General features: G+C 40.5%; 1 protein-coding gene across 50 annotated transcripts in view; it reads left to right on the top strand.

The window, feature by feature from the left end:
• BBX (BBX high mobility group box domain containing) overlaps positions 1-27,450 on the top strand; it is a 148,912-nt gene that overhangs the window by 11,785 nt on the left and 109,677 nt on the right. For 5 of the 50 annotated variants that reach the window (XM_074596902.1, XM_074596681.1, XM_074596790.1 and 2 more), the window contains exon 3: positions 11,235-11,317. The exons of 32 other annotated variants lie outside the window; for them this stretch is intronic. The gene's annotated coding sequence lies outside the window, so the exon portion shown is untranslated. Of the gene's footprint in view, positions 1-5,551; positions 5,655-5,786; positions 5,876-11,234; positions 11,318-23,057; positions 23,524-27,450 lie in introns of those variants that run through there. 13 more of the 50 variants (XM_074596933.1, XM_074596760.1, XM_074596771.1 and 10 more) reach the window with 8 other exon arrangements.

Below are 27,450 nucleotides of genomic sequence, written 5' to 3' on the forward strand. Positions count from 1 at the left end.
CATTCTTTATAAACTGTTGGACTAAATAAAGAGCACAAGTGTCAGAACTTGAGCAAGGGGAGGAAGTTTTTGACTTTATTTCTCAGTATGGAAAACCTTAAATAAGGGAAGTAAGTTATGGATAGCTAAGTATGATGATTGGTTGAATGTGTCCAATTCTCATTAATATGAGAGAGAATTGCCTGTGTGTGAGTGGAAAATTATCTTTTAAGTGTTTCTCTTGCAAGGAAAATACTGATTTACTACCATCCCTTGTATGTGCTTGCTTGTGCTCATCTGTCTCACCTCAGCATTGTGTACCAAAGCAGCAGAAAGTAAATAAAGTCTACGGATAAAAGTGACCCAGGCAAAAATATTACACCGTGAGGGGCCTCACCACAGTTCAGACCATCGGTTTCCTTCGGAGGATGCTGGGGAAGAGATCTGGATGCTTAGTTGCAGGTTTTGGAATCTTTGTTCAGTTTGCTGTTACTCAGGGCCGGCCCGTTGTTCAGGTGGAAGCTCCAAACAAAGCTTTGGGCCTGCGTGCCTGCAAAGTCTTCCTGGTTTTTAATCGGCAAAGGAAGATCCTGCCCTCCTGAGAGACATGTCTAGAGGAAGCAGATTATTTATTTATATTGGTGAAGTGGACTCTCGAGGATGTCCCTGTTGAGCTTTCTGTTTCGCTGTGGCGATGGGGCCTGGGTGAGTGAGAGGATGCTGGAGCGCAGGGAGGGAAGCACCTGAGGAAACTGGCCAGCTGCTGTGTTTGGCCTAAGAATTGTCGTCCTGGTTTCTGTGCCACGGGTGATCTAGTTTCTGGGTGCAGTCTTGCTTTCCCGGATGGACCCACAGGCCTGCATTTGAAGTCTGCTGTTACTCTTCACTTGTGGACGCAGGAGGTGTGGCAGTCATCGCAGACATCCCCGTGCAATCGGTCGCAGGAGAGAAGGGCAGGGTTCAGGTTTTCCAGTGAGGACAGTATGTGTTCCCTTATTCAAGGATCCTGGAGAAAAAAAAATAAATATCTTTGTGAGTGGGGGATGGTGTTTTGTGGAGCACTAACAGGCTTTGGAGAGATTGAACAGGGCTGAAGGAGAGAGTGGGGGCAGGCACAGTGAGAGCAGGGAGGTTTTTACACCTCCTGCTACTGGCCCTTGTGAGCCCCTCTGTACGTGGGCTTATGTGTCTGCTGCCTGGACATTCCAGTTACACCTGTGGAATTGATTTAAATCATGATTTTTGGCCAATAAACACTTGTTTTAAATTGGCACTTTTAATCTCATTTTGCTTTGGTATTTTTGTATTTGTTTTCTCAGAAGCAATCTCTATTGGTAGACAACCATTAAAACATGTTGCTAAATATAGTCTTTACACTAAATTTGGTGCTACTTTTTCTGTTAGTTCAGAGGATGCACTGTATGCCTGCACACTTTCTAAGTGATTGCATGGCTTCCATGCATTTATTTAGATTGCAACTGTTAAGAAAGTTTTGATTTAGGACATGAGAAATTATGTTTTTTAGATGTGGCCTTTAAGAATGCCCTATTTAATAAAGCCACACTCATGCACGAACACGCATGTACACACCAGCTATTGCAAACGGAGTTTACACTTAAAATGTAAGTAAAGTATTATTCCTACTAAGGTAACCAATTCTGTTGTAACTGAACACAAGCTTTTAGAACTAGTAGAACTCAAACTTCTCTGCTTTGATTTCTCAGATGAGAAGGAAAACAAGTGATCTTGCTTTCTCAATTCCCAATTAATTTCTCAACTTTACACGAAACTCTACTAAGTGACTTTTGGAGCAAAGACTTTTTCTCTGCAAATGCAGTGGAAGGTACTACTTTGAGGTTCTAAACCTTAATACTTGTTCCTGGTCCTTCAGTGAAGACTCACCTGTTCAGTATTTGAACTTTGTTCACAGTTTTGGCATCAAACATTTGCCATTTATTTTAATTTTATATAAATTAAGTTATATAATATTACAGTAGAATTTAACATTGTTTCGTCATAATTTAAATTAAAATTAGGATTTTTTAAAATTAAAATACATGTAGTATCAATACCATCTGATTGAAATTTTGTTCTGATTTCTTTGTTCAGAAAGGATTAATTTGTTTTTGTTAAACTTGAATATATTTTCTCAGATCACTTCAGTATCTATTATCCAAACTTTCTATTTCTAATAACAGATGCCGTAGGCAGTATCTTCCGCCGTTAAGGAGTGTGGAGTAGCTCACTAAGTGGTACTGTGGCCGTAGTAACTTTTTTTTTTTGTGGGAGCTAGACCCCTCTGTAGCTTCTAGCAGATATAGGTCAACAGATACCTGTCTGTTTACACATATTAAGTACTTAACAGTCAAAAAAAATTAAGTTATTATTTTAAAATTGTTGTTGCAAACTTTCCCCTAAACTGTGGCATGTGACTGTGACCTTAATGGTTGAGGGGGGGAACGTCACAGCTTCTAGGAAGGAATCTAGCACCACTGGTGTCCAGAAACCAAGTTGGTTACTGGATGCTGAATGTATTACTAATGTATTAGATGAAGAAAGAATGAGGAGGGGAAAAAAAAAAACAACAGGTAAATATGTCATAGAAACTCAGTGGGCTAACATGGGTAAAGAATTCTAACCCCCACCCTACCAAAATATTAATAGCATCTGGGCAGAGCCAAAAGAGCTTGATAACATGTATTGACTCTGCAGCTCCACATCATTTTTCAGCAGCAGGAGAACTCTGTAGCAGTGTCTCCACGTTAAGGAATGTGGAGTTAGACCTCTGGTAGTAGAAGGGTTGTGCTCAGAAACATAGTGTGCCTGAGGCCTGGTGGCACAGTTATACAAACTACTCATATAATGCAATTTTGTCCCTGCCCACTGAAGGAGGCGTTACACATTTCAAGAAGTGTTTTTATGGCCTTCTCTCCCCAGCGCAAACATAGGTTTCGTGATCCTGTCTTTGTCCTGTTTTTCCATATTCTTTCATATCAATGTGTAGGGTATTCAAAGTCTCAACAGTTATTGTGATCTTGTATAACTAAATATAAAAAGATAAGATTAGAAAGCTAAATAGAAAATGGAAGAAAATCGAAACAAAGGTCAGAATGCTATTGTAGGTCACAAATGTTTAAAACAGTCAATTTTTAAAAAGAAAACTTTCCTTAAAAAATTGAAATGGGGAAAATTACTGAGTATTACCTGCTCTTTTTCTTAAGAACAGAACAAGGCAAAGATGAATCACTCATCCTGAAAGGGTCGTCATTTTCATTTTCACATACATTTGGTTCAAGATCAGTAAGAAAATAAAGTGGTTACATATTTCGGCAACTTTTCTGATGGAAGCTGTTCATTGCTGAAGCATTTATGTTTTATGAATCTGCCCTTAAACAATTAGCTCTTGTTTAGCATAAGTGTTTAAACAGAATGCCTTACTAATGCGTCTGATTTTGTAGTTATTGCATTTCCATAGGATTGAACTATCCTTGTTCTAACTTGCATTTTCCCCCCTTAGACATGTGAAATGTTGAGGCTTTCTTCCCTTTCAGAAAATAAGTATTTCAGCCAAGATTTTTTCAGGAGAATTGGTATCTTTGAGGGTGCTCTGTCTGAGATGTCTCAGAGAAGCCTTTTACTCAGCATGTGCTTAGCAGTGTTTTCCTGCTAGGTTACGTTGAAATGGGCTACTGGTCAGGCTGAGAAATTTGGATATAAAATTCACTTTGGTCTGAATTCAGAGTTGGTGTGAGCTTGTGCAATTCCACTGAGGCTGCTGAACAGAATTTGGCTGCGTTAGTCATGGCGATTGTGGCAAAACCAGCTAGGAGCAGTGCATGTTTAAAATATTGCTGTAACTACATCAGTAACACTTGGTCAGAAGAATGAGACACCCTTGGTCCTTTTTGGTTTGTTGGTTGTTTTTTTTTTTATTTTCGCGTGAGGGTGTTTGGTCCCATCACTGTAATTAAAGCTCACTTTTTTCCCTTTAGTTTGGTGAGCTAGATGGATCAATTTAGTGAAATAATCCCACCAATGGCCCATATTTAGGATGGCAGGCCAGTCTTTTTCTTGAAACAATTTTATACTCAGGAACTTCCAGAAAATCATACCTTTACAACCGGAAGCGTTTCTGCTAGTTCTTGTTGCTGCCAAGCAGTCTGCTTTCATGGCAGCTCTAGCCAAGCGCAGAGGGAGTGGAAAGGTAGGTGCACTATCTTAGCCCGAGCCCTCCAAGTTTGTATAAGGTAAGCTGCAGGGGAATATCCTTTGCAAAGTATCATATGTATTGCTCACTGTCTGCAAAATGGATTCTGTCACTTTCCCAGGTACTTCTCCCCTCACACCTCCAAAAGTGACGGGGCACCTAATCATATGTGTGATTCCCCCACCTCCTGTCCAAAAAGGAGCTATGCTGTTATGTGTGAGCTGTGCCCCATTAGGTCTAATCACTGTTACGCTGAGTTCCGTGAGAACTTTGCTATTGATTTCAGTTGAAATAAATTCTGACTTGGAAGAAAACCTTAATGAATCTCATTGAGGATTCTTTAAGGATCATCTGTACTTTACTGGTATAATGATATAGGTGATTAGTGTGAGTTTCACTGAGGTACAAATGTGGGTGAAAGTATGAGCATGGGTGCAGTAACCTTGGAATAAAGGTATAGTATGCCAGTACAACTTTTTCAGCTATGGCGACTAAAAAAAGCTGTAAAATTCCTTTCACAAGGGTGTGCTTGCATTTCTCTAAGTTTGATTTTTTTTTTTACCCTTCAAGGTGTGCTGGTATAATAACTGGTGTAGAAGTGAAGTGCACGCACATAAAAAAAAAATCACTTGCTAGGTATAGACTAGTATCCTGGTGCCGTAGCACTTGTTCTGATTGTGTTCTGGCATAGCTGAAACAAGACTATTTTCTAAGGTAGACCATTTCCTAGCATAATGCATAGATTATACTCTGATCATGCTAGGAGTGAAGAAGAATGATCTTGAAGTGAGTTTCTAGTAAAATGTGTCCCAGACACTGAATTAAATTCTTGAAATACGACCTGGGGCATACACAATACTGTATCTAGTACAATTTACTATTTAAGCTCAAATATATTCAGAGGGATGGGTGAAAATGCATTCCAACTCTGCACTTATATTTTAGCAAGCAAATGAATGGTTAGCACTTCCTTCTAGGATTCTGGCAAAGGGTGAAAATTGTGCTGGATGGAACCGGAAAAAAAACACTGGCTGGTGCTGCAGTTTTTACCATTAACTTGCTTCATTATCTCAGGCAGCGTGCTTCCTCTTTCTTTCTCTCTGTTTCTCCATTTACAAACTTAGGATGGTGATGGCTTCTGTCTTTGTAAAGTGTTGTGCAATCTCTGGAAGAAAAACTTGGTACTGAGTAGCAGGGCAGAAGGTTGAGAAGAGTTGTCCAGAGTTTTTAATTTTTTATTATTTTTTTTATTACCATTGTTGGCTCTATCATAGGGTAAAATAGGAGTGGCATGAATTGTGGTAGTGTTATAATAGTCAGGGAAAACTCTCCCCTGAGGCTCAGTTTTGTTTAATTTTTGTGAAGGTCTAGAAGAGATGCCTGCTTCTTACTGTAGAGTGGTGGACTTCAGGTTGACTTTCAGCATTTCTTCCTACCGGAGAGTTAAAACAACTCACTTCCTAAACAGGTAGATAAACAAAGTCTGTAAGAGTGTGTACTGCAGAGCACAGGTGTTGTCATTTATGTGTTAAATATTTTGTTAAACAGCACATTAATAGGCTGTAGTAACACTTTGCTCTCCTGTTGTGTACTTTTACAGGCATCAACTAACTACATTTTACAAACATTTCAGAACCAGTGTTACCACCCCTGTTTTGCAGATTGCAGAGTAGACCCAGGGATGTTCAGGTAAGACCAGATGGCTGGTGGCAGAACCAAGTACGGAACTCCTGAACTTCCTGCAAGTTTCTGTGTCACTGTTAAATTTATTACACCAGCTACCTCTTTGTTCCTAAAACATCTGCCTTGTGTATGTGCACATATTACTTCTCCATATTGGTAGGTGAAAAAAATGATAGCGAGTTGTCATCTATCAGTTTCAGGCTTACTGGTTAAGTATTTGTGAACTTAGCAAATCTGTTGGCATCCAAGTTCAATTCAGAATTATTCTTCTACATTTAAGAGTTTGCTGCATGATAGAAATGTAACCTTGTAGGTCAGAGCTTTTGGACTTGATGTTTTGTTCTTCCAACCCAGAGTCTGTTCTTAACTCAGTGCTGTGTGAATATTGCCCTCAGTTCTCCCTACTTCTCTGAAAGTGACTTTTCCAAGGATGCATAAGCATGTTCTGTTTGAGATGTGTGAAGGTGATGGCATTTATGCTGGTTCGAGGCATGAGCCAAAAATGTCCTACTGTTCAAATGGGCTTCTTAGGCCAGGCTTGGTCTGTACTTAAGTATTTCAGAGTGTTCAGTTCAGCTCTCTAGCCTGAGATTCTTGCTCTAAGGATTGGCACAAATGGTCTGTAAGGAAGTCAGCATTGTGGCAATGTGGGGTTTTGTGGGGCACTTTGTAGTTCAGGTCCCAACTTTAAACTTGTGGTTTCATAGTGGGTGAGTAATGAGGAAGCCTAATGACTGTCTTTTAAAGCAGATTAGACTGAGAATCCGTGAATCTTGTGCGTTCTTTTCTTAGGCTAGTACTGTTCAGAGCTGCGGACTTCTGTGCTGACCTGGGGTTGTAAGCATGTTCCACTTTCTCAGTTGGTACAGTCTTGAACATACCAGAACTTGATTTCACAGAAAATTCTTAATACCTTGTTCACCTTCTGATTTCAAATCCAGCCATCTGTGCGCTATACTGTGAAATAAAATGATAGAAGGCTAAGGAGATAATCAATAAAAATCTGTAGATCCCAAGGGGAGTTATCCCCCATCCTTGCTCTACAGTTCCGGCCAGTGCTATCAGATTTTCTGACTGCTGACCTTTTTTTAAATGCTGCCAAACTTGCATCTTTTTGACTTTCTCCTGTGTTGGGCTTATCTTAAAGGCAAGGGCCATGTAGGGAGATGGGAAAGAATTACTAGAATAAAAATATTTATCTTCAAGAAAAAAAAAACCAACTGAAAAACAACTTCTAAAAAAACCAACAAAACAAAAAATGGGGAACTAGCCTGTAGATCTTAAGGAACTGGCCTGAAGAATGCTAGTCCTGCCTGCTATCCAAATAATTGATTTTTATTTCACAAATACAGAAGTTTTTTGTTTGGTTGATTTTTATTTAAGATTTGTCCTCTCCACAACTGAGGCACAATTATCTTTATATACTTGGTTATTTTAGGGCCCAGTCCTGCAATGCATGTGTCATAGCAGTCTACCTGAGTTACTGCAGTTGTGGGATTGAAGCCTTACATTGCAGCTAATCTTACGGGGACCTGATCCTGCTCAGAGATGCTTTGTTACAGATCCTTGGGCACGTGCACAGTTCTGGGTAAGCCGTTGTGGCTTGGCATCAATGAAACAATTGGTGAAGATGGGTCTGATTGTGGATTCCGGTTTATGAAGCAATGAGGTTCCTCTTGGAAATCTGATAAGACTTGTTACATATAGAACTTTGTAAATTCTGTAACTGGAGTGATTTTTAGAGGTGTTTCTTGAGAAATAGAGACAATTACATTCAGAACTTTCCTTTTTTCCTTCTTAAAGTGTAAGGCTAAACAGTTGACAATGAAAGGAAATCAATAAGGGTATAGATAAAATAAAAACAGAAGGGGTAAGTGGCCCAATAGTGGGGTTTTTTGGTTTTTGTTTGGTTGGTTTTTTAATATTTCTTCCTCCAGTTAATACATGACTAAAATAATTTATGTAACTGCTTGTAAAGTTTCCTCGACAAAAGCCTGCAAAAGTCAAATACTGGTGTTTTTTTTCAGAAAAAAAAAAATATTCTGAGGAAAAAGTAAAACAGATCTTACCCTGACAGCTAAGGAGTAGTGTTTCAGATGGGAACCAGGCTGAAGTGGTTCTGTGATGCTTCCTTGACCTGGACCAGATGCTTCTGACTCCTTAGAGAACCTGCGTCTTTAAGCAAAGTTAATGCTGGTTAGTTTTGGCTGCTGGTGTTCAGAATGCTGTGGACAACAGTGCGAACTGAAAATCATCAGGTACTTTTCAGTCTGATGCTGCTTGGGAGTGCTGTTGTTATTAGTTCCAACTAAGTTATGCTCACCAAGAAGAGGACTTCTAGTCAGGGTATGAGAAGTCTCTCTATGCTACCACTGGTTTGCAGCAATCCTGAATAATAAGGTAGTAGCTCAACTCCCTGGTACTGTAGTTGGACTGCTATGGGTATGAAGGCAAGCAGAAAGTTAGCTCAGAGATGATCTTGCTGCATTGGTAGTACTGAAGAATATAGGAATAGTAGAGAAATAAAATGGAAATAAGAGGATATGGCAGGATATGATTCACTTGCATCAAAGTGGAATTTCTTGTAAGGTTCTAGTATTTCCCTCTTATGCTTTCTGGTGTTATGGAGACCTGCAGTTGGATCTGATTCATTCTGGTGCTAGAGCATGCTGTTTCTTTTTCTCTGTAGCCAAGGACTGAAGGTGGCTCTTAGATACATGTCTGCAGTTACAGTGAGGCTGACTTAACATCATGGTGCTCCAGAGCAGGGAAAAGGCTGAACCAAATAGCTCGTGACAAGGAGACGTCTGTATTCCTAATTCCCAGAGTGAGGTAAGAGTGTGGTGGTAGTGGTACTGGGGCTGTCCTTGCAAGGTGTTGGCTGTGTCTTGGGCAGGTGGGGGTATGTCCTGCAGTTCTGATTCCCTGGTCATCCAGGCGGAGGACTTTCTTCTAGACCTTCTTGCCTCTTTGTCTGGGTTTCCTGTAGTGGAGATTGGGACAGGTAAGGACAAATATCAGGAAGATTTTGGTGTCTTCCAGACAGTCAGGACACACACAGCTGGGAGGGATTCTCACTACAGGAGCTGAGGTGTGGTCAGGGGTTGTCACAGACCCCTGAACTTTGGCTTATAAGTTAATTGTATGGATACTGGGACTTCAGGAGTGTATAGGAAGAGATAAGGTGGAGGAGGAACATGATGGCTATCGGAGGCAACCCAGCTTGTGAAGTTACCAGGGAAGCTTGTGAGATCATAAAACTTTTTATTCAAGAACGCAAAATATCTGTCTCTCCAGTATACTGTGCCAACTTGATTCATTGCCTGACATTTTGTCATTGTTTGACTCTTTAGCAAAAATCCATTATGCTTATGGATGAAAGAGGACATTCCTTCTATATTTCCTTTGGCTGTGGATCTGTAATTGTTGTTCTTGAGTTTATTTATAAGCTACTAAGGCCTTTACTAGAGATGATTTGCTTGTGACGTCAGGAAGAGCTGTTCCTGTTTTGAGTCTGTTAACAGTTTTTCCTTTACCAGAAGGAAGTTACAAGGAGTTAAGTTTGCTGCAGTTGGCATCAAGTACACAGCACAGTAGATCTCCACCAGGTTCAGTAAAGCAGTTGTGGGATGATGAGGGGGAAGTGCTCCCTAACTGTTCTTGCATTTCTGTGCATCTGTAACAAATCACTTAGCTTTAAGAATAGAAAGGAGCAGGTTCATTGAGGCTGTTGATCGGGTTCATGGAGTCACATCACTTGCACTCCTCTGTGCTTTTTCATTTTTGAGATCTGGAACAGCAGAGGTTTTGCTTAAATGAAAACAGAACCTCATCTCTTCTCTACTGTTTGCAGCTGCTGTTGTCTTTTGCACCTCCACAAAGTAGATGTGGTGGGTTACCTGTCTGAGGGGCAGTAGACAACATGTAAGACATCAGAATGGAGATCCGTGGGTCTTCACCTGCTTGTTACTGTGTTGAAGAAGTTCATCCATTCCAATTGTCTCATTCTGCTTTGGAGAACTTCACTCGTTTGTTAAGTTGGCCATGTATGGTAGGGGTAGAGAGGGATGAGGAGAGGAAAAACATAAAATAGGAAGTCAAACGGCAGTTAAAAAGTAATCACATGGAATCAGATCTTTTGGGAGAATTGGACATGTGCTATCACTATATTAAAAGTTAAGCACATGCATAATTCCTTATAAGACAGAGATTATTATTGGATTTCAAAATTGCACCTGGCAGCAAGGATTTTCAGCCTAAATTCATATTATTTCTATGTGGAATCTATTTCAAATATGTGAAACTTACTACTGGTGACAAGTATTTGATCATAGTGTTATTTTAAACTTAGATGCATTAGCTTCCAAAACTTAGGATTCTTGACAGATATTTAAATATTTAAAACACCCTCCATAAGATTACTAAATCCAGCAGTTCAACTATACAAACAATGCTAAGAATAATGAACCAGAAAATACTCAAAATGGCATACCCTCTCCATAAATATTTCTCTCTTATTTTAACATTCACCATGGTGAAACACAAGGAAAGTAACTCCTGAAAGCTTGCGTTTTAACTGACTAGCTTGCTGCTGAAACAAGCTTTCAGGGAAATTTGTGGAGTCCCACAAGGTGGCAGGAGCTAACTGTTCTGTACTAGAGCTGTGATCTGAAGGAAAGTAAAGGTAATAAACTGATTTTGGTAGTTGCATTCATTCAAATCACGAGCAAGTTAGACCAAAATTTCAAAAACTCACCTTGTGTAGGCATTTCTTGGACTTGTGAAGAATTTGGGCAAATGAACAAGATTCTATCCTCAAGAGTCTTACTTCAAAACAGAAAGTTCCAGCATTCTTACTTTGTCAACAAAAAGGACTTTTATTTTCACCTAGTGGTAGTAATTTGCTTGTAATGTGCATCATCATTGTGAATGGAGAGCAGGGATGAAGCCATTCAGGAACTTGCTGGCCTGTGAGGTTCACAGTTTAAAAAATTGGCAGTGAGCATCTCGAACTTGCAAACTCACCTTGACATCGTGGGATTGCTGGTCACGAGGTGGGACACAGCAGTCGGGGCTGAGGGACTGTAGAAGTGAAAGAATTTTCTGCTGCTTCAGTGAGGCTGTAGAGATGTTTTTTATTGGAAACTCTGAATAATCAAAACAACATTAAAAGTATCCAAGTTTGGGGATTATTGGAAATAATCAAAATAGCTCACCCTAACTAGTGAGACTGTGTTGGCTGGGTGTTGGCTAGTATATAGAGCATGAGGCTGAAACTTACTCCTTTCCCAGGAATGGGAAAGTGTCCCAGTCTGTCTTTAGGCTGCTGGAGTTCTTGTTTCGCTTTTTCTTGCTTTTGTTTCAGTTACCTGCTGATGGTCAACACTCTCCTGAAACACTCTGTGATCAGGATGTAAAGCACTGCAAAAGAACAAGGGGCTTAATCAGGTATGTCTCATTGAAGGCATGATTCGAGACCTCTGGTTATATGCTCACGCTTGCTTAACCTTGTCCTTTGAGTTCTAAGTTTCTAATTTTTGTAAAATATCTCTGGCCTGTCTTAGAAGAACTCTGTGGACTTCAGGGTTTTAGTTGGTGGAAGTAACACTGAACCGAAGAGTAGTAAGATGAAGTGATTTGCCCTGATTCAGTGGACCACAGAGTGTTGGTTTTGAGACTGTGAATTTCTTGATTTGTGTTAAGAGATTTTATTTTAAATCGGTAAATGTCCATTTTTATTTCTTGAATGAGAAGACAGATCTGTATAGTAGCCAGGCATCTTTGGGAATTTGGACAGCCCTGTTTATGTGAACAGACAATGCAACTCAGTAGGACTAAGGTGAAACTGAGAATAGGGAGCTTTCTTAACCAGTAGACAGGTATTAGGAGTAAAACTAATTCAACTTCTCTATGAAATTTCAGTTTCTCCCATCCCACTTCGTGTCAATTGCTTGCCATTATGGTGTAGAAAAAGGTTCTAAGCATTCGTGATAGAGATATCTGGAATGTATATGAATGCCTGTATATGAAATAGTGTCATTTCCTTTTCTAGCAATGATGGAAGCAACTGAAGTTAAGAACATTTAGAATCAATTCTGTAGTGGCTTACAGACCTGTTGTACTAACGTGCATTGTCCAGTAAAATACCTACATCTTGTCCTATCATCTCTGTCAGTAAAACAAGATGTAGAGATGAATGTTTTCAGCAGCTGCCATAAAGGAGTAGCATATACCATTGTCTTGCCAAAATATGGAAGCTGCAGAAGCATTTCTTTTTATACCCCTATTGTAGGAATGCATGAAACTTAGGAAAGATCTTTGTTGTTAGGGCTGACCTGAATAATTTCAGTGGATGCAGTCAGATGATACTTGTAATTTCAAAGTGAAAATTTTGTGATTTCTAATGGTTACACCTTTCACTTGCCTCTCATTTGAAAAGAATGTTAGTTCTTACATAAACATCCTAAACTAATGATTAGAAAAGTAAATAATTAAGCAAGGATTCAGCATTTGATAAGCAGACTACTGAAATCTGTTCTATACAGTTGAACAGACACATGATTTACACAGTTATGTACCAGTAGGATCGGACTGACTATCAGTTGTGACTATCAACTGTGCTTTATTAAGCAGTCGGTGCTTATTGAAACAAACTTAGCTATATCTGCCATTACTTCTGTTTGAAGCTTTCCGTCACGCAAGTGAGAGAAATGCCTCGTTCCCATTGCAACTCGTAAGCAATGGGTCACTTATGGTGACTTGAAATACTCAAAAAAAAAAACCCCACGTACCTGTATGTAGATATGATGAAAGAAATCGGTTTTAAACTTTAAGATGGGAAATCATGTATTACCCAGGTGTCTGTGTTCAACAGCGTTCTTCAAGTGTAGTCCTGTATGCTACAAATGTGTAGACCTTAATGTGGCTTGCAGAGAGTTTGCTACTGCTGCACATCCAGCATATTATAGCAAGGTAAAGTTTCATTCTTAAGTTTCTTTATGCACAAAAATTCAGTGATCATGATAATACCAGGGGTAGAAAGAGTAGTGCAAGCAACTTGGTTTAATTCAATCCCAGAGGCAATTCAGAAAAAGGCTCCAGGGTGTATAGTGACATATGTCTTACTGGGCAGAGTGGTAATGTTCCAGAAAACAGTGGTTGGTCGCTGGGTGGTCGTTCTGAGCAGTGATGAATAAATGATCGTGAGAGGTTTCTGCTTTGTGATGTACTTAAAATTATTACAGTGAACTGGGATGTCTAGTAAATATTACTGAATAATTTGGCAATTGATGACAATTGCTGTATAACTCCAAATTAATCACAGTATTACTAGAGGAAGTGGAGGTGGGAGGTGAAGAGGACAACGCAGGACATGTGCCTCTCCACTGTAAACCCAGGGTCTTCCCTCCCTATCTGCCAAACCCTGTCTTAAATGTCTCAACTATTCTGTTGATTTTAGTTAATTCAGGGACAATTGCAGTTGTCCCATCAACCAGATCCCCTGCCGAGGTGCTGAGTGCTTTCTCTTCTCCATGACCTCCTTGGGAATGCAGGGCATCGCTGGTCTCTGGTAAATGCCCAGCTCAGCTAAAGAGTCCAGCCAAACAAACAGGCAAATATATACTGCCTGTTTACTAACAAAGCTAAGAGTTTTCTGCATCCCTCCCAAGTCTGATTTGCAATTGGATTTGAGGGATTTTTGAGTTCTAGTAATTTGGCTGTGCAGTATGCAGGGTCTTTTAAAGAAAAATTCAGAAGATTCTTTACTACCAACTTCTAGAAGCACCTTGTTAAAATGTAGCATTTTTAAGCCTAACCTATGGATAAAACCTGGCATAATCTCAAACATTAAGGGTATGTCTACATTGTAGACCACTGTGTTTTGTAGTTAACCTAAGTGTGCTTTCAATAAGGTAGAACAAGTATCAGAAGTGGTTTGGCAGTGGTAGCATGGTGCTTTGTGCATGCTAATTTAACTTGCATCGTGTTAGGGTAAATTAGCTCATGCAGAGCTGGGCTGGGCTGCTGTGGTTAGAGTTCCTTGTACTCTATTAGTTGGTTTGAGTAAGGTTTCTGTGTCTAGGAGCATAGGGCTGCTGAAGCCATCTGGAGTCTTTGGGGACAGTCACTGATAGCTGGTGCCATATGCAACGAGGGCACATCTTGGAAATTCCTTCAAGGTGCAAAGTCTGGTTAGGCTGCAGCAGCAGCTCTTCCTACACTAGCAAGTTGCAAATCCTGTTTATGGATTTCTTTTATAGCACTGGATGTTGAAAGCAGTAGTTTCTCTTGGGAAATTATTATTCAATTAGCTTGGTATTTATTTTGATATTAAGTTTTGTTGTTGCTGAAAGTGAAAACTAGTTGGGGATAAGATCTGCTTATTAGAGGGCTTGTTCTTGGGTTTTATAGGGGCAAACAGAGGAGGATGAGCATATTGCCTTTGGTGCTCAGGGTAGAATTTTTGCCCTGCTCTTCTGCCTTTCCTTAAATAAGCTGTAATTGAAAACTAAAGTTCTTGGGATTGTATGTGAAATACAGAAGTCAGTCAACACTGACTGTCAGTCAACTGTCTGTTAACTGTCAACATCAAGTTACCTGTGTTTATCTAAAGTATCTAGTGTGTGCTATTTGATTTAGTATCTATTTAGTACCCATTGCTTAAATAGATTAAACTGGTCTTTTAGTGACTTAAATGAAGTCAGGTACTAAAATTAAATGAAAATTAAAAGAAACTGTAAATGTGATGGCTGAGTGCTGCAATTATTGGGCTGAGCTTTGTGCTCTTACACCAGCATAATTCTTCAAGGCTGCGTTTAGCATTCTCCGCTGTCCTCCCTCCACTCTCCTATAGAGAAAGTAAAATTAAAAAAAAAAAGGAATAATAATCAATACAGTATTTAGTGTGCTGAAGATTTAATTGAGTGTCCGTTGTCAGGGAATTATTATGTCTGTGTGGTTCGTACACCGCATTGGTCCACAAGTGATGCAGTTAAGTTCACAACCTACTCCCAAGTCAGAAGATCAAATTATAATAGTGAAATCGCTTTGACAAAAATGTGAATATTGGAGAAGATGCTGAACTTCTCCAGGTTGCTTATTACAGCAGCCTCTTGCTCCTAGAGGAATGCACTTGCCCTTTCTCAGGTCTCCTCATCATCAAAGCTAGCTTTTGCTCTCCTTCCTTCTCCTGGGCTGTACCGCACAGGGTCCCAAAGAGCAGCAGTGGTGATCAGCTAGGTGAGAGACGCAGGTACACAACGGATGACTTCTCTAAAGTTTAACAGCAGCATCTGGAAGTTTTATTGTCTCCTATGGGCCATTGCACCTTTCTGTGGCAGTTCAAAATGCATCGGTAGCAAAAGTAGCAGTGTGTCAGCTCTGCAGCCACAGCATTTTGCTGTGTGAGGTTTTAATGTAAATAGCTGTTATTGTTAACCTGTGTTTAACTTAAGGAGTGCAGGACAGATGCAGGAATAGGAGAATTTGTGATACTGGCAAGCCAGTGTCATACCCTAACTAGAGTGTTTGTTGTTCTTCTGCATAGACCAAGGACGTAACTTGGATCTATAAAGCATTGCATCCTTTGGTAACAAGTGGCCTATCTTAAACCTTTTCTTCCTGTCAATTAAAAACAAAAGAGGCAGCTTATATATTACAGAAAGGCCAATATATTAATGCTCTTAACTGTGTTTATTTTCATACAAGCAGGTAGCTAACATGTAGATTGGCATCTGTGTTCCTTGCATTCATGCTGGAGTAGAAGGAAGAGACCCACCCTCTTCTATGGTGTCCCACAGATGTGTGTTAGTCTTGAATGCAAGAAACCTGTATGATATTCCGTGATGAAGAGGTTTGTTGTATTTATATGTGCATCAATCAGTATTTTACATAGTGCTTTGACTTTTGGTGGCTGAACCTAAAATGTAAAAAAACCCAAAAAACAAACAAACAAAAAACACAAAAAAAAAACAACCCAACCAACCAAACAAAAACAAGCAAACAAAAAAGTTTGGGTTTGGGGTTTTTCTTTTGGGGGTGTGTTGCATGTTTGAAGTAAAATGTGAATTTTTAAAGTTGGTAATCTGTTTTGTGTTATTTTATAGTAAAGTGAAGTGTTGCATAATAGGAACTTTTTTTAGCTTTAGAGTCCCACACAAACACTGGGGAGAAAACCACAGACCAGAGAAGAAAAAGCTTCTTTTTTTTTTTTTTATTGAATGAGAAAAATGACTCATTTAGTTTTAGATAGTATGCTGACAAAATGTAGAGAAACTCTTAGTTAGAGAAGACCATGTGACAGCTACCGATTCACACGTCCGGCTTTGGTGTCAGGTCTTTGGATAAGAGTGGACATCATCATGAGAGATGTTACAGCAAATATTTTGCTCTGGTGTGTGAAACCCAGTAATAAGTGTTGCTTAGGGTTTCACATTTATGGTTTCACATTTATGGGTGTTTTTTTAAAGTGAGTTTGCAATTAGCCAAGGCTAATTAATTGTTTTGCAGAAGCACCTCGATTTCAATTTGTTCACAATCATTCAGAGGAATGAGTTGTTGGTAAAACAAAGGAACAGGTAAAGATTATGACATCTCATAAATCCACAGAGGCGATGAAAATTTTACTTTATTTGCTGGATTTGCATGCTGGGTAGCGTATTTACACGGCACTTTCTTGCAGGCGTAACCTGCCCCCCCACCGTGTTCCAGGGAGGAGTCCTCTGTCCTTGCTCACAGCTGCGATGGCCTTGGCTGGGGCCAGCTGTCCCCCTAGCAGCTCTGCTTCCCAGGGGTGGCTGTTGCCAAAGCCGTGGTGCGTGCTGTGTACCCTTGCCGTGGTGTGTGATGGTGTACCCCTGCAGCAGGGTGGGCACCCCAGGACAGGGTGGGGTGCCTGGGCCACCTCTGCCAGAGGGTGAGGGTGGAAGGGGGAGGCTGCAGAGGTGGGAGAGCAGCTGTAGGTCAAAACAGCATAAGAACAGTTAAAGGTCAGGGTGGGTTTGCTCTCAAGTAAAACTGAACAAAAAAATTATTTCCCTGCTGCTTTTGCTGCCTTGCTCGCTTTTCCAGAAAGCGTGTTTGTGGAGGAAAATATAACCTGGATATGCCAAGAATGGGATGGCAGCCCACCTGCAGGGACCCGACCTCTCTCCTCTGTGCTTGCTCCCTCTCTCTCTTGATGCTGCCACAGAGACTGATCTCATCTCCTGCCGTGGCTGGCACAGCCGCCAGCTGTCTACAGAAGTGAACAAAACACATTTCTTTAAGTCACTTGTGTGTTTTCTAAATCTTGCCCACTTTGTCGCCCAACTTCTTCCAGTGCCTACAGAAGTTTGTCATGGTTTTGGCCATTAAATCTAAAAGGAATGGATTGTAGATTACAACCCAAAACAAAGCTAAACTTCAGGATTTTGGCAAATGTGATACCAGTGGGACCAAGATCCAAAAATCTGATTTCTAGTTCTGGTACTAAAGTCTTATATTGCACTTGATCACTATCTTAATAATTAATATTCAAATAAGTGCTAAACTTGGGCTTTCTAATGTGCAAGTTAATACTGTAACCTGAAGAAAATCACAAGTGTATCCTGAATGCAGACCTCAGTCTGCCATAGTGGTTTTCTAGCATTTCATTAAAATAAAATAAATTTGAAAGACTTGTTTTTATATGTATCAAGATTTGAATTCAATTAAGTACTTGCTGAATAAGATTTGAAGCTGGAGGAATTTTTTTTTTGAGAAAAGATGATAATATTTGGCCCAAACACTAAAGGATTCTGTAAAAACAATTACACATACTCTAAAGGAAATCATTCAAATAAATAGTTGTGTGTAGTGGCTGTTTCTAATTGGGCTTGGTGTTTTATCACAGTTAGTTTCCCATTTAGGAGGGAGGATAGGAACCATAAAACTTGACACAAATTAGTGGAGTGAAGTAGCTTTCTTTGCAACTGCTCTTTGAACCTTTGCATCTTTTTTAAGAATATGCTTACAGAATATTGTGTAGTACAGTTAGGAAGAAAACTGTTTTTGTTTGTTTTTTTTAAAAAAAAACAACCCAGAAGTATATGTCTTTCTAATAAATTGTTTCTGATAGAACTAGAAAATAGAGAAGATTATATCAATGTAGTTTTCTTTTTAAAAGTCTGTTTTGCATTTTAGTCTCATGGAGAACAGCTCTCATTATTCTTAAAGCAAAAACTAGACAAAACCTTCCTAATTTTAAAAGATTTTGATATTGGAAATGTGGTAGGGTTTTTGTGCTACAGATAGTGTGAGACCTTACATTGTGAGAAGTAAACTTCTGCATCTCTAAACTTGCCAGTGTCTTGTTCTGGTAATAAAGCTAAAAAGGAGGCAACAGTGTTAGGATTTTATTCTGCCGCATTGTATGTAGTATCTGAGTGCCTTCCACCTATAGCAGAGAAGGGCTGGGATTTAACTTCTCAGGCTGTCAGTGGGGAAGGGATGAGAAGGCACAGCATGCTACTTGTGATAGGATTTTTGGCTTGGGTATTTTACGCGTTATTTAGGTATGACATTTGTACCTGAAGTTGTTCTGACGCTTGTGATGTGTGGGGGTATGTAGTAGGTAATGGGGCAGTGGCATTTTGGGGATGGAAATCTGCTGTATGCTGTTAATGTGCTACATAGCTGTATGCTGTTAATGTACTACAGAGCTCAGGGAGATCTTCTGTGTACATGTGCATATATGAAAATATTTGATACAACGTCTAGGAAGTGCTGAGATGTAGGAATCGTTAAAATGGTGATTCTGCTATTTCTGAATACACTGCTTGTTGATGGTGTTTTCTGGAATGTTTGATGAATTAATTTATCTGTTTAGTGTTAAATTAACTGTGTTGTATTGCAGAGTTATATAAGCATTAGATTGGGAGATTGTATCCATTTTGAGCTGAGTAGTGACTGTTTAGATTTAGTGATTAATATTGTATTTCTTCATGGGGTTGGAATAAAACATGGAGCTTCAGTGGAGACGGTAATTTATTGATACTGCTGCAAACTCTGTATGTATATGTGAGCACAATTCTCTTGTGAATTTTACAGGATGCTAGATTACAATAATAGACTGATACTGCAAATGTGGTTGATTGGAGAATTGTTTGGATGTCTTCAAAACTTAATCTGGAAGTGACCATCAGTGGACTATTTTAAATATACTCTGAAAATGTTTGTTTCCGTGATTGTTTGGTGTTATATTTCCTTGCTGGTTAGCAGGAGAAAGCTTTCAGCTGTGCAAGATTCATCAGTATTACTTTTTCCGTTTGTATCTTCTTTCACCAGGTCTTCCCCATCTTGGTCACTTTCTAAGTAATTTTAATGTTTGTAAAGTACCAGAGTAACAAGCCAGGAGAAGTCATCCTGTCACGTCAGTTCAGGAGAAGATAGATGTACTGATGCAGTGAGTAAATTTGTGATCAAACTGTCTCTGGGTTGGCTTGTTTTAAATAAATACAAAGATAATTTGGTGCCTAATTTCCACCTGCCTTTAATGTAGGGAATGAGAGGTCAGAAATTGTCACACACAAATGAATTTTGACAACTGTAGTTTAAGCAATACAAAAATTTCAAGTTAATGTTAAAAATGTACAGAATAACTATTTGATTGGAAGTGCCTGGACTGCTAAGTCTATGTGAATGAGTTTAAAGCACAGGAGTGCGTACGCTTGCTACTTCCAACTTCATGCCTTCTTTCTGAGGTAGGTTTTTATGTTGTTTAGTAGCTAAAGGACGATTATACGGTAGATGATCCCTTTTCATGACCATTTTCAGGCTTTCAAAAAACTTGTATCCTCCCTGTGAGAAAAAAGCTGACGCAATTTAAAGTAGTGGGTTTTCAACCTTTTTTTATTATTATTACTTTAAAACCACTAAAAAAGTGTCCTGTAGATGATACGGATGCCTGAAAAATGAATGTAAGCCTACCAACAATGGACTAATCTTCTTAGTTACTTTTGCAGACCCGTAGGAAATAACGGCTGCAGTGTAAAAACTGCTGATCTAATGCTGTATCTATACTGAAGTCAGAGACCTCTGGACAGGATAATAACACTAGCCAGCAAAGATAATGACAGAAGTCTAGCTGCTTGGTAGTGTTTAGCACAAACTGTTTCACTTTGAGAAGAACGGCTGCCTAATAATGACTTTCACAGTCCTGCCACTGAAATCCTACAAATGGTAAACTTTGATTTTTAAAATGTACTTGTTAGTTTGACCTCAGTCAAGGAAACTTGGGAGGGGCAAAGAAGCAGAGAATAATTATTTGAAGTACAAGCAGATGCTACTTTTAATTTTTCTAGGAAGTTTCTTGCATAGAAAGGCAGAGTTAAAGAAATGGAGCTTTTTGTACTGAAAACAATGCAATACTTTAGCCAGTGTCTCTCCAACATCTTAAGGATGAAGTGCTTTCAACAGTAAAGGACTGAAGTGGGTCAACAGAGGAAGGTCTTTCAGAACCTTTTCAGAATAAAAAAAAAGTTTGCAAAATTAATAATAGCAAGTTACTTAAAAAGATGTATGAGAGTGTTTTAGTTTGTTACTAAGTCAAGATAGACTGAAGTTAAAGATGCGCATTGCTAAAGATGTGCTTTAAGTGATTTGTTAGTCAACTTTGTAAATTGGTTAATGATTTTTATTTACTACCTAAGAATACTACTTTTTTTTTTTAAAAAAGTGCTTTTGGTGTCTTCTAGGTTGCTGGAATAAATTGTCTTTGACTGTCATGTCAAGAGTGCCAGAAATTGCTCTTCTGTGTTTAATGAAATACTCTCACAGGTGTACATAAGTACTTGAACTGAAGAAGTAGAGAGGAGGAAGGAGGCTGGTACACTGTAGCAACAGCATACCTGGCCAGTGTTTGTGAAACTGAGAAGTGCCCTTTCAAAACAGAATATCAATTTGAATAGCAGGGAAAAAAACAGTACTCAAGTCTGTAGGATCTCTCTTCTGTAAAGCAGGTAGGCTCTGAAATACGCAGAATAATCCCTGGGATAGGAGGTGGGTTTATGGGCTCATTTGTCTCTGGTGTGGTGGACTCCCAGAGCTGTGAGTGATGCTGTACAGGTGTTTGTTTTGATTTGAAGAGGAGCCCAGGCATTGATGTGACAGTAATTGTACCAGAAAAGGACTGGGAATATCTTTACCCTTTCTCCTAAATTGAGCTCTTACCTGTATTTTAACCTTGCCTGCTGTTGGTCCGCACACCACTGCCATCACAATATCCTATGCAGTTTTTGTGAATTCTTGGTTTTAACATTCACTAAATCTGTTCATCTGAGTGTATAAATTACATTCCCACTTCTAGTATAGTTCAGGCTTTAAACTATGTGTTTTCTTAGTAAGGAAGCAGCTGTGTGTCACTTCAGTGCTAATAGTTTCCCTGAAAAGAAGGCTCTTCTGAGAGTGAAACTAGAGTGTCCTAGTGTGTGAATGAAATGGGGTAAAGCTGCCAAACTACATGGACACTGGTGCAGAATTGACATTGAGATTAGGATGGATAGGGTCTGGCATGTTTTTGTGGTATGCTGGCTGGCCTAGCCTGTGTGCTGAGACTTAGGCTGCCTTTAGTCTCCTTGTGGCTCTGCTGATGTTGCTACAGCACCTGAAGATACTGCTGCAGTAAGGCTTTGCATCCATTCTGTCAGAGCTGAGAACTCTCATCAGTAGCTGTAGGTGGGGGTGTATGTCTGCATCAGCGACCTTCATCTTACAGCCCGAGGGGTTAATGTAACTGCAGTCACCGGAGGTAGGCTGTGAACTGGGAGGGCTGAGGACCAAGGCACGGGTCCTGTCTGTCCATTCTTGGAAGTGAAGGCCATCGGGCTTTGCAGAGAGGTAGGGAGAGAGGTGTGGTTGTGTCTCTGGCTCAGTCTGGATTCAACTGCAGACTGAGTATAGGACATACTTTGAAACAGTGTCAAAAAGTAAACAAGGCACAGTGAATTTCAAAGGAGTCATTACATCCTTTGTTAAAAGTTGCTGGGTTTCATAAGCCTCTGGACAGAATCTTCCAAATGCGAGTTAAAAACATACTAACAGGTTCCCCTATTGAGCAGAGAAGAGAAGATTTATGAAAGAAGTGTGAAGATCAAATTGGTTGGCCACCTTGCTTCTGTTTTCCCTTCTCCTGTCAGTACCAGTGTAGAGGGCACCAGACAGGATTTAAAAAAAAAAAAAATGTAAGAACTTGACTTAAACCAATGTACTGTCTTGTTTTGTTTTGGTCTGGTGTCCCCTCTGCACCCCCCAGTGCAGAATTCCTGCAAATCTTGCCATGCAAAGCTGATGAGGCAAAACATTCAGACCTGAAAGAGAGAGACAGACAGGTGTCTAAATAGGAATACTCTCTGTGGTTATCTTGCTGGTCTTATTTGGAAAGATCATAAATGCAGAGGGATTGTCTGCTTTTAGCTGAGAGGAATAGGTCAGATCCTGGCTGTGTGAGCGTTAGGAAGATCCACTGTTGTGCTGCCTTCCATTATGGGTTTTAATTCTTCTTTTGAAACAACAGCTGATGGCTCCTGTTGGTAGTTGGTCCACCTTGCCTGGTATCTTTTTGGCTTTAACTTGACGCTTTGTTTTCCAAGCTTACATTTACTTGGAATGTTATGTATCGCTCTGTTTTTTACGTGGGGTTTTGTAAATGCCATCCTGAAGATATGAACAAACCTCACTCCTAAGGTGCCATCCCCTGGGAAGGGGGGCCTTGGTGGGGTGAGCGTATGCTTTAGGGAGAGAAGGTTGATGCAGGGCAGGAGATGCTCTTAAGAGGTAACCCCAGCTTGGTGTCGCTTTGAATTTTAGCCTGAAAAGCCTTGCGGTTCTTGAAGGTGTTTTCCTGAAGAATCCCTCCTCCCCCCCCGCCGCCCCGTTTTTATATGGCTTCATCAAAAGTAGTTAGTTAGGTGCAAAATATGTCAGATCCATCTTTCAGAAGAGCCCACCACCTCTCGTTTTCAACGCGCAGCAGGCGTTGCCTCCAGCTGCAGGAGCGGGAGGGTCGCCTCGGTCCCGCGGGACGTGTCCTTTCGCACCGGCTCACGCGTGAAAGCCCCCGCCGGGGGCAGCCCGCGCCCGGGCTGGGGCCAGCGGGAAAGCATCCGAGGCCACTCGGGGGAGGGCGCGCGGGCGGGCGACCGGCTGCGCAGAGCTGGCTACCTGGTGGGGGGAGGGAAAAAGCGGGGGGGGGGGGGGGCGGCCATGTGTGTGCGTGGGGAAGGGGGTGTTGTTGGCGTCCGTGTTAGCCGTGGGACCGACCTGTGGGTAAGGCGGCGGTGTGCGTCCACGGGGCCAAAGCCCAGCCGTGAGTGGCGAGTGGCCGCTCGGCTTTCGCTCGCCCCGCTCCGCTCCGCCCCGTCCGTGCGCCCCGCGCTGCTGAGATCAGCTTCCTGCTTCCAGCCTTCCTCCCGGCCCCGCCGCTCCTCCCCTGGAAAGAGTTATTTTCATCGCTCTGGAGTTAATTTTTACGGGTGGCTGCAGGCTCTGCGACTTGACGGGCCAGCACGCCGAGCTGGAGAAGCGGTATCATGGTGATTTTTGTTCTGTTGCGGCGAGGCGGAGCTGTGGGCAGAATGGTAGGCTGCTGCGCCGAAAACATTTCTGTGCCAGCTCTGTGACCGTGGAAGGCGAAGGAGGTGAGTGCCGGTTTTACGTCGCGTAGGTCCAGCGAGTTGTTAGAGGCGGAAACCAAGAATCTCAACCTGCCCCAGCTCAATAACAAGAAACGAGCAATTATGTTGTTATGCTCTCTGATTAGATGCTTTTGCTCCTACTAATACTGTAATGGAGTACACTCAGGAAATGATGGATTTCGCTGTAGCAAAAGAACTGTAGTCAATGGAAGTTTATAGCGTGTAAATATGTCTTTCTTTCACTGAAAAGAAAGACATTGTGCCGTATATATACACGGCACAAATATAGCTGTAAAGGACAGACAATAAAGGTAAGATTCACTCCAGCCAACTTCCGATAGAAAAATCACTCAATAGGTAGCTTCAGAACTTCTAGATGGATTGAATAGTGCCAGAAAGAGACTTTAGTAATGTGTGATTTAGTAATAGCTATGGATCTAGAATAACGTGAAATGACATGATTTTATAATGTGCGGAAATAAAATCCTATACAGCAAAAACAAAAAGGAAAAAACAAAATTTTTCTTACAGTTGCTGAGTATCCTTCAGGATGGAACCCAGGTTGTTTGAGAGAAAGCAGATTATTTGGAAGAATATCTCAGTTGCAACAAACAGGCAACTTGTATAGAAACATGTCTTCTTACATTGTTGCAATTTTTTTAAATTTAAATTTTTTGAAGGTTATTTTTCTTTATGGAGTGAAGAATGTAAATAGTACAGGTTCATTAACCATCTTTCAGCTTTTTAAACAGGCGAGCATCGTTTTCTGTATACCTTCTAATGGAGCTCTAAAATTATTAATCTGTAACTGCTGGCAAGTTGATACTTACTTTGTGCTGTAGTATCCTTCTGCTGCTGCCTTCTCATTACTGCCCATTAACAGTCAGATTAATGGGACAAGTTTGTTCATTTTGACTGTGGTGCCCTGAGTGATTTTTTGCAGAGGATTCTTCATAAGAAGCAACTCAAAGTGTAGCAGTGATGGGCCAGCCAGGCGTTAGATGCTGCTGTTGCAGCTACAGGGCACTGCTGCAGGTCTGAGCTGCTCCTTGGATGACAAGGTACAGTAGGTAGAAGTCAGGGATCTTGTTCAGGATCATGGGAGATATGATGTGTCCCAAGCTCTGAGTCGTGACCAGAACTGTTTGTGCTCTCGATCCAGACCAGAGTGCACTTTGAGTAGCTGTTTTCTGTGATGCTGGTTGAATTTATTGGTTCTGCTATAAAATGAAACAAATTTAGTCTTTGGTTAGTCATGGGAGCGGGGGATACCTCTTTTACAGTGAAGTTCCTCAGTAGCTGTGCTGAAAGCAGTTCTGGGGAAACTTCGATTTCAAAGTTTGATGCATTTTGATGGAACATGAGAGGGGTATGGTAAATTAGAAACTAGGGTTTGATTTGTGGTAACATTTTTGGGTGTGACTGACTATCCTTTTCTTCCCTGGTGGAAATTAGCACCGCTTCTATCAGTTGCAAGGCAAGTAGGAGCATATTTTCTTAAGAGTGTGTTGTGTTACTGGGCCACACTTACCACTTGTAATTGAACAGCTTTGTAGATAAATGTGTAAGGTCAAACGAAAAACAACAGACCACTTTATTGCCCAGTCTGTGGCCCGTCTGTGGTAGTGGTGGAAGAGCACTGTATAGGAAGTAATAATAAAACTTCCAGTCATGTATGGCCCTGCATCTTTTGTATTTGGTTTCAGGTGCCGGGTCTACTACACTGCGTGGTTTTGCCTTCATACAGTCTGTAAATTCATTGCAGCTAAATCTGCTTCTTGCTGTAGTCTTCTGCTGAAGAAGCTAATCCTGTGTTATGTCATTACTCTGAGGGATAAAACTGTGGTTAAAGACATTTTATGTACTGTTTGTATCGGTATGTTAGAAAGATGATGCATGCCCATTTGCCTTAGTGTGTTGATTCTAAAGATAATTTTAAATACTAATGTTTCCACAAGAAATATGTGAAAAATGTGCTTGTCCTATAGATGCAAATATATTTCCCAGGTGGGCCCAAGTACTCAACTCTTACTTGCCAAAGTTACTACCTCTTTACTCACATTCTGTCCATAGAGAAACTCTGAAGAAGCACTGAGAACACAGGCATGATATTAAGTATCAAGCCCAACAGCTGCTGGACTACTTTGCTGTTTTAGTCCTCTTGTATGTATTTTCAAAATTTTCATCCTGATTGATAGGAGGCTGCTGTAAAAAAAAAAAAAAAAAAAAAAAAAAAAAAAAAATCTTACCAGTATCAGTAGAGTCAAGGGTTCCTACCAGTGACTCCAAATTTTGTGCTTATAACTGATTTGCCAGCCTCGCTGACAGACAGGGTCAAAGAATTTGCTGCTTCAGTAACATTTTGGCAACCTGGTCTTCTGTTAACTTGTAGAAATTTGCTAATTTATTTTGAAGTGCACTGAAGGGGGATAGGAAGTTCTGTCTGCAGGTTGGATCCTTTGTTAGAGAGATCACAAGGGTATTAATAAGTGCTCTCTATTTGTAGGCATGAAGAGAAGAGTGAAGGGTATGGCTCCCACAGTCTGTTTTCACCTTCACTTCACTACATGTGTAATGCTGACCCCATCTTCAAAATAGGTAGAAGATACAATACATTATTTGAACTACAGCTTCCTGACAAAGAAGTGAATAGGACTTATTTGACAGAGGTAATAGTGAAGCATCATGTTTAAATGGCAGCACTGTCACTGAAAGAAACAGTCCCAGCGTCAGACACTTGCGTCCTACCACATGGGACCATGCTAGTGTTTTTGCAGTTGTGTAGTGAACTGGACTGGAGGACTGATCATAGCTAAAATTAATGTGGTTTTTTTAATAGCTTAACTTTTTCTGTCTACTAAAGATAGAACTGACCACTATACTGGGTGGATCACATATTGTGTCATGTATCAGAATAGAGAACTGAACACCTGTGTTGCCCCAAAAAAGGGTTGTCCAGGACTGTGGGGAACAGAAGCAGGACAAGGGGACAGGACTGCTTTTGTCTTCAGAGCTGGCTTATGCTGTCTTACTGCTTGTCAAAGTAGAGCCTTAAGGGCAGGCTAAGTAAAATGCAAGAGAAGGAGGATGTATCTCCAGAAATAGACCACTATTGTCGATATATCTTCTACTGGGGACATGTATGCATCTTTTAAATGTGATTTTGCAGTCTGGATAGTTTCCAGTCCAGATAGCATCAGTTAGTTACTGATGCTGAAGATAAAATGTTTTAATTGTGATGTTGCTTTTATCTTTCTTCTGTGATCCTTTCTGAAGTAGGTGCTGCCTTGCGTAGCTTTCCTTCGTGTGACCCGGCATAGCATGCTACGTGTCGGGCTGTCTTAAAACTTGCATAGGACTTTCAGTGAATGTATTTAATTCTGGATGCAGAATACCAGTTTACTACAGATTCAAGGTGCTGGTTAAATTTAAGTCTGGTGTTGGTGCTGTAAACTGTTCATATGATCAGTTACTCTGAGATTTTGACTAGTGGCAGAGCATCTTTAAAAGAGAAAGTAGCTTCTCTGGTGGTCGGTAAGAAGAGTATGTATCTGTGGCCAGTACTGTAATATTTTTGTTTGTTTTTAAATAGCAGGGTGATTGTTGTTGTTTATGTGTGATTTATGGAGTTCAGGAAGTTTTTGTTAGTGTTTTTCAAGCTTTTGTTCTGTGTGTTAGGTGCTGGCAAAAAGCAGCAATTAATATTTCTACATGCATTCCCTGGGGCTGTGTTTTGGCTAGGGTAGTCAAATGTTACATCTCAAGATAAAGATCCAGTTTTGAGATTTGCTAGTGTAGACCCATGCATTTGTTCAGGGCCTTGTTATCCTCTGTGAGAACCCGTGCAAGTACGGAAATCTGTGCTAGTGGATTTTGACAAGGGATTAAAGGATCGATGTTTGCTTTGCTTGGAAGTTGTTCAGATAGTAA

This window comes from Larus michahellis, chromosome 1, assembly GCF_964199755.1.
Source record: "Larus michahellis chromosome 1, bLarMic1.1, whole genome shotgun sequence".
NCBI lineage: Eukaryota > Metazoa > Chordata > Aves > Charadriiformes > Laridae > Larus > Larus michahellis.